Source organism: Symsagittifera roscoffensis, chromosome 3 (genome assembly GCF_963678635.1).
Source record: "Symsagittifera roscoffensis chromosome 3, txSymRosc1.1, whole genome shotgun sequence".
NCBI classification, from domain to species: domain Eukaryota; kingdom Metazoa; phylum Xenacoelomorpha; order Acoela; family Convolutidae; genus Symsagittifera; species Symsagittifera roscoffensis.
This window is the reverse complement of record NC_087064.1, coordinates 60,962,689-60,974,929: the sequence shown is the minus strand read 5'-3', so window position 1 is coordinate 60,974,929 and position 12,241 is coordinate 60,962,689.

Sequence of the window (12,241 nt, the reverse complement as noted above, 5' to 3'; positions counted from 1 at the left end):
CATATTTCTTAAGTCATTGTCACAGAATGAAACATGGCAAAACATTTTCTGTTCAACAGTCTAAATAGGCAGAGGACAAATTGAAAAAAGCAGACCGTTGAGTTATTTGTCTCAACTATTTTGTCTTAACTTTTTTCAAATGATTGCTCTACATTATAATGTTGTGATGTCTTGAGTGGAGTGATTCCAATTTAAATTAGCTCATAATTTAACTACAAAATCTGGTTTTGTTTCTGACGTCGTCACAAAAAAGGAGATTTTGGAAATCAGGCAGGTTTTTTGAGCGCAGCAGAAAAAAGCTCTAAAAAGACAACCTATTTGTTATACCTCCATCCGTTAGGTGAGATAAAAAGTATAGTTCAACGGTAAGTTCTACGCTGACTGATAATAAGACAATTTCTAGTAGCAACTTAAATTCAGTTCTCTATGTTTGAGTCTGGTTGACACTGACCTCGAATCATTTGAGTGACAGTCTCTTATAAGAACTAGTACATAAGTGTTTACGTATAAATAGATACCTATTTAATCATCAGGCTTCTATTTGTTAATCAGTATAGTTTATAAGTATAAATAGGTAGGAATTTCCAACTGGTTATTTAGCATGGGTCAAGGATCATCCATAATGGATGTTTTACTGTAATATCTATACGGATAAAACTAATTTTCGCTCTATTACAAAAAAGAACAGGTCAAATGCATTGATTTTTTCAAAAAAAGAATTGGTATTTGTTTAATAAATTTAAAGGCAAACTATGTACAATTGTTACATATTAGCATCAGCACTGAAATAAAAAATCGTTGTACTAAAAACTATTTTGATCTTTTCTAAACTGGAACGAAAAGCTTTAGAATAATGGGGCTGAATTTAAAATTTTCGAAAAAAGTCCAAAAACAAGTGAAACGTTGACTCGTTCCTACTGTATGTTTTTTTAAAAGTTTGATATGTGCTAAGTTGATGTACTGAGAGTAACGGATAAATCTGTGGAACAGAATCTTACTTAGGATCGGGACATTCATTTGAGAAATGCAAGGATCTACTTAACAACCTCCCCCTTTTCACGAAAGGGGGATTGTTAAGTAGAATAATTTACTCAAATTTTCGACCAATCAGAATGCAGAAAATTTAGAACTTACAGTACAAAACTCAAGTGCTAACTTACTGTATTTTTTTCTATGGGTGGAATTTTTTTTAGTAGATACCAAAACCTTTGTCGATTAGAAAAAACCTGTTATTTAATTTTGTCTTTTTCCCCGCACAGAGTTAATAACAAAAAAATAAAATGTAAGTCCATAAAAATTATGTCATCATCTCTAAGCCTTTATTTTTTATTCGAATCACGCTAGCTCTTTATAAAACAAAAACTCAATGTCGAGGAAATCCGGGGGTTTGAATTGTTGAATTTTGAGTTAAATTTTGAGCAAAAAAACCATTGAGAAGATTTTAAAAGGTTAATTGTATCAGACTGAGATTGATCATTGAAAACAATATATCTCGAAAATGTTGAGGCATGTAATTTTGTTAGAACTTGTTATTCACTATCTATTCCTTCGATTCTTTTTTATTTTTAGGACTTAAAAATCTTTGATAATTTTTTTTTGCTTTTTTCTTTTTTGGTTTTTGTTACTTACAAAAAACTACTACAAAGTTTTAAAATAGTTTTAAATTGCAGTGAACAATGTCATTTAATGTTTGAATCTGTTGAAAAATGTACGTCCACAAACGACTTGATTTTTTCAAACACTTATTTTTCACATTTTTTCGCTTTGAAAGTTTTCTTCTTCCCTTTAAGGATTTTGGAGAGAAAGCTTGTCTTCGGGTGTATTTAGTTACGTCATTACGTGGCCAAACTGTGCACTGCAAAGGCGCCCAATTTTATGTCTGTATGTTCCTGGATTCCAGAAACAAATCTTTAAACATGTTAAAATTTTGTCGTAACGATCAAAGAAAATGAGAGAACAGAAGAAGAACAAAGGAGCGTGTCCTTGTTGCGGAAACCGCCTACAATTCACAAAATACACAGTTTGGCCGCGTAATGGTTTGATAATTTGTCACACAAAATTGTCCACGACAATTACAATTGAAAAGGTATGAGTGATAAATCCTTGTAAAGCCTATTTAGTTAAGGTTCGAACAAAATTGAATAAATCAGAAAAAAAACACTTCAGTAATCACAAAAATCGGTTTCGTCGTCACCGAAATTTTGAATTTACAGAGTAATTTTGAGAGAAATAGCTCAGCGAGTAGAATTTGTTTGGATTACCATAGTCAGGTTATCATTCAAACATAGCCGGTAAACTCCCGTAAAGTTGGTTTTTTGAGATTTTTATAGCAACTTCTTAAATTTTATTTTAAATTGCACGATCAGAGTTCAACTGAATTTAGTTGACAACTTGGGTGCAAATTGCATAAAAATCGTTCACGGACATAAATTAACTATGATTGAGTAAACACTAGTTGTACCACAAATCAGGTTATTAGTGTTAAAGTTGTATAACTTATGTGTTTCAAAAACGTACTGAACTTTTTCAGTTCGCTGTTTTGAAGTTAATTTACAATAATATAACTGATTAGTTGTGTGATAATATACTCTTTTTCTTTTTGTGTAGTTTGGTTCTGAACAAAAAACTTGTTGCCCCAGTTCTTATTGTCTAAATTCACAAAGAGTTATTGGTTTAATTCAGATATTTTATTTTCGTCTAATTTGACGTCTAAATATATGAAAAACCAAAGAGCCGTCATCGAGGTGCTCATTTGCCATTTATGAGAGATTATTAAAAAAATAGTTCGGACTTTCCTAGCCACGCTAAGCCTAGATATATGCTTGCGCTTGCTAATAAAACCAAGAAACATAGTGTTTTTTTTTCACAGACGCTTACGCATTCATTCCATTCAAAACTTAATTTATAATTAAATTGACAGTTTGAAATAAGTTGCGATGTTAGCCACTCTGAAGCTGAAGATTGACCAGCTTTCGGAGATCTTTGTCGTTGCGCTGTCTACCATTGTTGTTTTTGTTCACGAACCAAAAACTGCCTCGTTTAGAAACTCTCGCCTCAATGGGTCCTGAAATCGCCTCTCGTCCAAGAACTCCTCCATTGTAACTTAAGTTGCCCAAGTCGGACAGAAAGTAACGTGGGTAAGATAAATAACAAGGGAAAACAAGAGTTATCAACAGTGAATACGCGTTCAAAAGCTTCATTTCTGCTGGTATAAATGTAAAACAACCAATTTAAGAAACTAATGTAAAACAACCAATTTTTCAAATTAAAACCTATATTTTTCAATTGCTGTCTCCCAATAATGAGAAAATACAAGACGAGTGAATGATTTTAACTTTACTCCTGGGTTTTCACTTGATGATTTAAATGTTAAATGTTAAATCCCTCGACGTACTTTTTAAATTACGCTTTAAAGTTTAAGGAAGACTGTTTTTCAACAAGTGGTCCAATGAAATTTATGAAAAGGTGAAAATTGTTAGAAATACTGTTTTTTTGTGAGAAAAGTATTTCAATAAAATGTATAGCTTTAATTTGGTTGGTCTTCTACTGCCAATTTCTACAATTCTGAAAAAAGAAGAACTTTCACTGAATAGAGAAAATTAATGAAACTGCCTGCCTCTTTTTACTATGCTCCTCGCGACAGGCGAATTATATTGAAACAAAGGTAGTCAGGTACCGAAATGCGGATCAAATAATCATCAAAAAAGCATCGAGTTGTATAAGCGTGAATAAATTTTAGTGAAATAATGGGATTTGTGAAAAATTGATTGAGAAAATTGCTGACTACTTTTAATGCGTCTATTTGTATTCCCACAGAACAAAAATAACTGTTTGTCAACTCAAAAACAATCGGTCCGTTTTAACGAAAAATGTAATTTTCGAATTCTTGCGTATGATAATTTTCGTGTAATGTTGGAGATTTTCTGCTGAAATGACGAATTGCTCGATTATGAAAATTTACCCTCAAGAAAATCCCAAAACAGCTGTAACTCATCTATTTCTGCACTCAAGGGATGCAACTTCTCCTCCTGAGATCACAACTTACAATTTTCCAGCTATATTTATAGTGCAAAGAGAGGTGGGAATATTTTCATATGAATAAAAAAACGCCAATTTGTTTTGAACTCTTACCAAATTCTTCCTTAGCAAAAGGGAATCCAGAGATAACGGTTTTGCGTCTCCCTTCTAATACACCTGAAAATGGTCTAGATATTACTCTTACGGCGCTCTCTCAACTAATGTTTTTGAAGACAAACTCCTTTATTCTAAATTTTGTTTAAGTAATGACCTCATTTGGAAACAATTTACTTTTATATTATTTAAAAATTTTGAAGATGTTTTTTTTTCTGAAGTTGTATATTATTATAAAAATTTGAAATTGTAATTGTTACTAAAATACTAGTCGTATTTACAGAGCAGAACATGCCATAACCTCAATAGTGAAAATAACGGAACATTGAAAAGGAACCAGAGTAAACTTAATTATCTGTGACTCTCAAGGTAAGAATACCATAGGTACTCAGCGGAGTCCGAACAATGGGGAAAATGGGAGATTAGAACATATCTGAGAATAGATACGAACAAAGCAGACTCCCAATCAGCCCTGAGCCGAAGAAAAGCATCAGACCATGGTAATCGCCCATTAAAACAAAACTCAACAAACACTCCTACCGACGAGAGAAAATCCAATCTGTCAAAACAATTGCGAGGTGATCCAATTCTTTTTGGTTACTTTTTTGTGGTTAAAAATGAATGATGGTTTGTTTTAACCACGGTCGATACGTATCAACAAAAAAATCACTAAAAACTCAAAAACTTTAGAAATTTCTGCAAAACTTCTAGTCGCGACTATGTAACAGTGCCTATAGCAAGATTCGGCTAACCCAAAGCGTAGCCAAACAGAAGAACAATCTGGAAAAACAATTGAAAACTCTGAAAATTTTGACATTAAAAAAATTAGACTTTTCAAAAAAATTCTGCAGAGCCACAAAAAGAAACACATAACGATCAAATCGAGTATTTTGGTCTAGAAATTTGAAAAAAGTTCTATGTTTAAGCAAAAAATAAAAGTTTTGCCAAAAAACAAAAGTGTTTAAAAGAAACGCAGTGGTTCTGAGCAAATTTTTAAAATAATTTAAATAGGCTTCAACTAAACCACTGAGAGACAATTGCAGCATGTCGTCTGAATTCCAATTGCTTTTCCATATGCATAATTTTGAGGGCACGATTGATTTCTAAATATTAATCAACTGTTCACTAGCTTTATTTAGATTTTTTTTAAATGATGAAAAAAGAAGAAAAAATGTTTGATTGCTCCATCAGACAATTACTGAGCTTCCGCAAATCATGAAGAAATAAAGTTCGGGCAGTTAAAAACAAGGCACGGTAGATCCAAAGTAGAGCAATTCAGCTAAAACAAAAATTTGATCAAGATGTTTGCTTCGAACATTGAAGAAGGCAAAAAGTATCGAACACTGCATGCATTCAGTGCAAAAGCAAACAGGCTTCGTTGAAAAGCAAAGATTGCAGGGGAAAAAAACGACTCAACATGCTACGATCGCAATGGAAAACAGACCTAGCTTTTGATTTTTCAGGGTGATCACAGTTTTCGCAAAGATCCGAAGGAGGCAATGAATGCCAAAAAAAATTACAGAGCCTACAACTAAGTTTTTGTTCATGGTGCAGAACGAACAAATCCACTTCGTTCCTTTGCAAATGACGGTTTAACCAAAGCTTAGAACTTGAACACATCTGAACCCAAGCCGCCTGTCAAAATCCTTGAAACAGAAAAATTGACACTAACACTGCAGTTTGCATTACTAAATTCAAAATTGTGCATAACGACGGCTAACTAATCAATAAAAACTGGAATTGGCTCCAGATTTATGTAATTTTGATGCTTACATTACGAGGCCAAACTGTATTTTGTGAATTGTAGGCGGTTTCCGCAACAAGGACACGCTCCTTTGTTCTTCTTCTGTTCTCTCATTTTCTTTGATCGTTGCGACAAAATTTTAACAAGTTATAAGATTTGTCTCTGGAATCCAGGAACATGCAGACAAAAAATTGAGCGCCTATCCAGTGCACAGTTTGGCCTCGTTGGTTTGTTAAGTTTAGTAATTTATAAATCTAACAAATTGCATGCAATTTAAAAATTATTGTGATTGATTTGAAAACACCGAAAACATAATCTTGCCACTCACCCGAGTTGACCTCCATACACCAAAAATGTTTATCATACAATTCCATACATCAAGTGTGTGGAAAAATGCTTGTCATACAATGTTCATGCGATTACGAAAAATGTTTGAAAAAAGATTTTAACAAATTTCTGCGGCTGTTTGATTCCGAGGTTTTAGTTTTTGGAAAAAAATATGGTTATCGTACAATTCCCATATATGGAAAATGTATGACTGGTATTTTTTTGATGGCGACACAAAAATTCCTCCAAGTAATTTTGAAAATTTGCCCCAAAAATTGTTTTGTTTTTTTTTTCAACCGAAAATCGAATTTGATACGCAAACAAACATTTTCCTAAAACTTTTTTTTTGCAAGGATACGATAATGTTGGCTTTTTTCCTTTTCACTTAAATTTTTTTTCCAAAAGGCTAAAAATTTCTTTTGTATGGCGAGTTTATGTATGCCTTGATCAATGTCTGATAATTTAACACTTCAAAATTTTAAATTAATCATCGTTGAAAAATTTTGCAAAATTGTTACTTTTGTTATATCATTTGTGAAAATTAGAAAATTAGTAAATGCAAAACCGTTCAACTTTTGGTGCTTTGAGTCTTTGTCACTTGTGTTCGGTTACAAACACAACCAAAAAATTTTCAGAAAATAAATTTAGAAACAAAAAATCTATTTTTTAGTTTATGGAAAAACACCTATCATACAATTTTCAAAAATGGAAAAATGCTTATCATAGAGATTTCATACAATTTGCTGTACGTATGGAATCGTATGACAAGAAGTTTCTCATATATGGAAAATGTTTGATAAGAAGTTTTGGTCAACCTGGGCAGTTGAAAAAATTTTGAATTGCGCCAATAATTCGACACAATTCTTTTGTTCAAGAACTACTTTCGTTTTTAGTCGAGTTGTGAAAATAATACCTCAATATTTCATTGCACCACGCTCAATTCTTTTCTCGGGTTTTTGAGTCGCACCCTACTTGTCCAAACTCTTTAAAGATAATTAGCGACTAGATGGGCAACATGGGACAAAGCTTTTGATGATGATTTTTAAGGAAGAAATCTTTAACTGGCAATCAAGTTTCCCCACAATGAGGAAGATGCCAATCCGTCGCACTTTTGTTTTGTTTGCCCAGGTGATCGAGCTGAGCTACAAATGTTTGGACACTGATCACAGGAAGTGTTCTGAATTTTTTTTTTTTGCACAGAATCAAAGAACGTTCGAAAAAGTTTTCAAAACCTGAAGCTCTAGCTGCAGGCAGAAAAACTCGCAACCCGTCACAAGATCGATTCTGTATAGCAATGATGTTTCTGGCGTCGCAAACATGTAAGTGGACAGATATTGCAACTGTTTTGCAAGGCTCCAGTTCAACAGATGTGCAACCAATTTTGTCACCAATAGAGTTGAGAAAATCAGGTTGCAACAACAGTTTCAAGTTACAAAACCTTTATGCCTCCAGATTAAAGGAGGAAACCTCGCGGACACAAACGCTCTGGCTCTGGGAGATCCGCTGATGCTCTCAAATCCAATATTGTGATAATGATCATCTGTCCTGAGGTCCGCGGAATGGCCATTTAAACATAATTCAGACGATTTGGAAACGATCCTCTTTATGATGCCAATCAAGAATATATTGTTACTTTTCAATTCTCGAACTTCGAGCATTGGATTGAAGAGAATCAACAAAAAAAGAGTCATCTTCGAAACTAAATCGTTAAAAGTTTTCCGCTGAAATGTTTTGGAGGCTGCAAACACATTTCTGGAATTATGCTAGGAAAAACTTTATATCGCTTCGAAAAAAAATTCCTTGGTTGACACTGCTTTTATACCTCATTTCAAAAAAGTTGTTTGCAAAGTTTGATCTAAAACTCCGAATCCGCCCGAGCTGGTTATTGCAATGGGAAATTTTTGTTCTTACAGTTTTAGTTTTCTGCTTTCAGAGTTCTGAGCTCTGGTTTTTGATGAATGGCACGTTAGTGAACGAGTCTATTCGCATCGCAAAATACTCACCTTTTCAATGCGCTACTGGTTTATCAGAGCAATTGGTTGCATCCGCCTTCTCCAAGAGAATGCCTACAATATCAAGCTTCCGACCGATTCAAAAGAATACCAACGGGTATTTCAGTTGCTTGTAGTTGATTTGCGTAAGCGCCAACAGCTCAAACTAATTTTTTTGAAGGGCTTAATATAAAAAACAATAATGTAATTTTGAGCCTTTGCGTGCTATGAAAGACAACAGAAACTTTTTGCGGAAAGCAGATACTGTTACTCCAATGATGCGATTTTCCTCAACCACCATTTACTAAGCGTTGCGTTGGTTGCAAGACTTGATTAAATTGCGTCTGTAGACGCACTTGAAAATATTGGGTCTTTTTCATGCATGGTACGACTACTACGACTACTTCATGCATGGTACGACTACTAATTCCTTCCACGGGCACAGTTTGTTGCATCATGGGAATCAAACGATTTGTCGCCAGACAGGGTAGGCCTTCAGTTGTTTAGCCAGACAAAGGGGCTAACTTTGTCGGTAGTTCAACGCGACTGCGGCCCCACACCATGGCGGCTCAAGAATACGTCTCAACAAGCCCTTCACGAGTTTCTTTACTTTTTTTGACAATAGGAAATTGACAAAAGAAGTATTGGCGACATTTTTTGTCTCGTTGAGCAGTCACTCAATGCAAGGCCATTACATCTGTCCGCGCTAATCCGTTAGTTTTTGATAAAAAATACACGAATCATTTATTTGGGCTAACAATGAACTGGCGTTATTTCAACTTCTTTTGAGTCCTTCGAATCCATCATCAAAAACGTTAGGCACGAAGTTCTTTTAACATGGTTGGTTGGATTTTCCCAACCCCAAATAAAAAAAATGACATTCAGGCTCAGACGTCATACTTAAGACAGGTGACTTAGTCTAAACAGTTATGAGCGAAGTCCAAGAAGCCCATTACCATTGAGCACGCATTAAATCGGAATTCCATCTTCCGCAACCGCAACGGCGAGCACCGCAGATCTTATGCGACCGGCCAATCAGCTCTCACGTGTTAATGCTCGGTTCGGGACCAAGGATGATCTGGCTGGGATTGAAGGAAAAAAATAAAAATCGAAAAATAGAGAAAAACTCCACTAAATGATGTGAAAAACCCCCTTTTTTATGATTCCCTATTGCCAAAATTTTAGACTTACGATTTTTTTTGAGCAAGAAACCGTCTGAACAGAAAAACCGGTCTCGAAAAGTCAGCTCGGAAACACAATCAACTGCCTGGTTATTGTTCTCGGCGAAAATTTTTGTTAAAAGCTAACTAACAAGCCATCATATTTTGCCTACTCTCCAACACTTCTTAAGTTGTCTACTTAGACAGTTCTTTTCTTGCAAGTCCAGTTAAACCCTTTAGAGAACCAAATATTCTCATATAACTAACCGTTTTTTTCTAAAAGCACGAACACATAATGCCCTCTCAGATAGTTTCGGTTGTTCTGCAAAAAGTAAAACTTTCCAATTTGTTCTAGTTTACCGCATCTGTTTGAGCATTGAAAAATATTCAAAATTACTGCCACTAAATTCTGTATTCCCAAAAACTTCTACGCAAAGTTTTGAAGTGTATCATCATAACTTTTTTTAAATTTAATCATAGTTAACTAAATTGTTGCACAAAGACCTCATTTTTACTACAAAAGATTCCAGCCTTGGTTCAGGTCCCTTTAGAGACCTTTAAAAATCAAAACAGTAAAAAAAGTTTGTTTCCTATTTTAAGAAAAAATTCACTTTTACACAACTTCTCTCCCGATACATTTTTTTTTTGAATTCACTATAGTAGAGCATGTTGACGAAGCTAGACTTTAAGTAAAAAATTTGTGTTAGTTGACTTTTATTTCAATTTCAAAAAATCGATTACCCTGTCTGAAAGTCTTAATATCAATTTGTCGGCGTGATTCAACGTGCCTCGAAAATTACAAGGTCAAATACATTGAAAAATTAAAATTAGTGCTTGAAAGGACGAACATTTTTTTTTGATTATTTGGCTGTTTTTAGAAGCAGGCGGATTGCAATTTTAGTATCTAATTAAGCGAGTCTAAACATACGAAGAACTTTTTGTTTTTTGAACCAGGCCTAACAATTTTTGCGATCTTTAAAAACTTTGGAAACTTGGCACGATTGTGTCAAGAACCTTGCAGATTGGTAAAAAAATCTTCCAAAAATCTTGAAAGCAAAAACAAAGATTTATTAAACGAAAATTTATCAGTCCAATTGGCATAACAGTAGAAAAGGATCAGACAGTCAAGCTCGCGTTGAACTTTAAAAAATCAATAAATTTATCCACAAAAACAAATATCAAATGCCCAACATCAATTTACTGCTGGAAAACATTGCACAAGTTGATTAGTCAGACGAAACAACACAGACGTTGTCTTCGAAACTTGATCTTCGTTACACACACTCTCAAATCCCGTTGGATAAGTCAACACGCAATTAATGCAACTTCAGTCTAATCGGTGGCAACGCCACGGAAACCTACCAATTCCAGACAGGGTTTTACGGCCTTACGGATATGCCAGCCGAATTCCAAAAAGCAATTGAGTTAACGTTAACAAACTGCACGAACACGTACGCACATTTAGATGACATACTGATAGTCACGATACGGTCCACAGAGTTGCATCAACAGACGCTAAAAGCCGTTTTGGGAAGACTAGACGAAGAAAACCTTGCAATACCACTTGAGAAATTTAAGTTCGCTTGTAAGCAAATTGAGTGGTTAGGGTTTAACATCACTAGCGAAGGAACAACACCTCTCCTAAGGAAAACCGAGGCAAGAGAAAAACTCTCAGCACCAAAAATATTTAAACAATTAAAAAGTTTTATGGGGTCAATGCATCACCTCACGCGATATATACCAAAGTTAGCACAAACAGCCGCCGCTCTTTGCCGATTACTAAAAAACACAGAAAAGAGAAAACAAATTGACAGGTCAACAGAACACAACACAGCTTTTAAAAATATATTAAAATTAGTAGCTGAAACAACACAAAATATAAATTTTGACCAACAATTGGACACTCGCATAGTCTGCGACGCATCTAACACAAGTTTAGGTCAGTATCAGAACAATTTTTTCACCGGAAGGTTGGATAGCTGTAGCTTATGCATCACGTTTCCTGAACTCCCTCGAGGGAAAATATTTGGTAAACGAACTAGAACTATTAGGGGTAGTTCGAGCAATTGAACATTTTAAATACTGTCTTTATGGAAAACATTTCACCGTAATTACATATCATCAAGCTTTAATCAGCGCTTTAAACGCAAATGAAAGATCAAAAACAAGTCAAAGCCGGCTCATGCGGTCGATTGACCAACTAATACCATTTCATTTTGAAATCAAACATCTCGCGGGGAACAAAATGGGACTAATAGACTATTTGTCCCGTAATCCAGTTGGATTGACAATACCCACCAGCGAGTATGATGAGGAATTTGTTGTAGCATCAATTAATGCATTCATAAATAACCTCGAATTGATTGACAACGTCATTCTAAACAATCTGGCCAATCAAAACAAAGCACCGTTTGAGCTGATCAAAAAACGCGCGAAAAACAAAGGGTTGCTAGATTCTAACCTAAACACTCAATTAACGACTAAACATTCCAAACATTCTTCACGCGGTCAGATGCAAACTCACAATCATATTCACTTTCACTCAAAATTTGCTAGTAAATAGTCAGCTCTCTCTCATCCAGCAAATTCAAAAACACAATCAGACCATAAAATTGTCAATTTCATTCAACAACACACAATGAGCCGAAGAGCAGAAACGCGAGGATGCAAAGGACGCTTCATACCGACGGAATTAAAGAACACGGATTCGAGAGGACGGACTACTGAGTCAACCACACAATTGCCGGGATCATCAGACAGGTAGGAAAGTCTATCAGATCCACGATTGCACAAAAGGCTACCCGCAAAAGGGAAAAAGGTGAATCCAAGCACGGCCATACAAAACTCACAAAACGTGGATATGGCCAAGATACAAGAGGCGAGAAGGG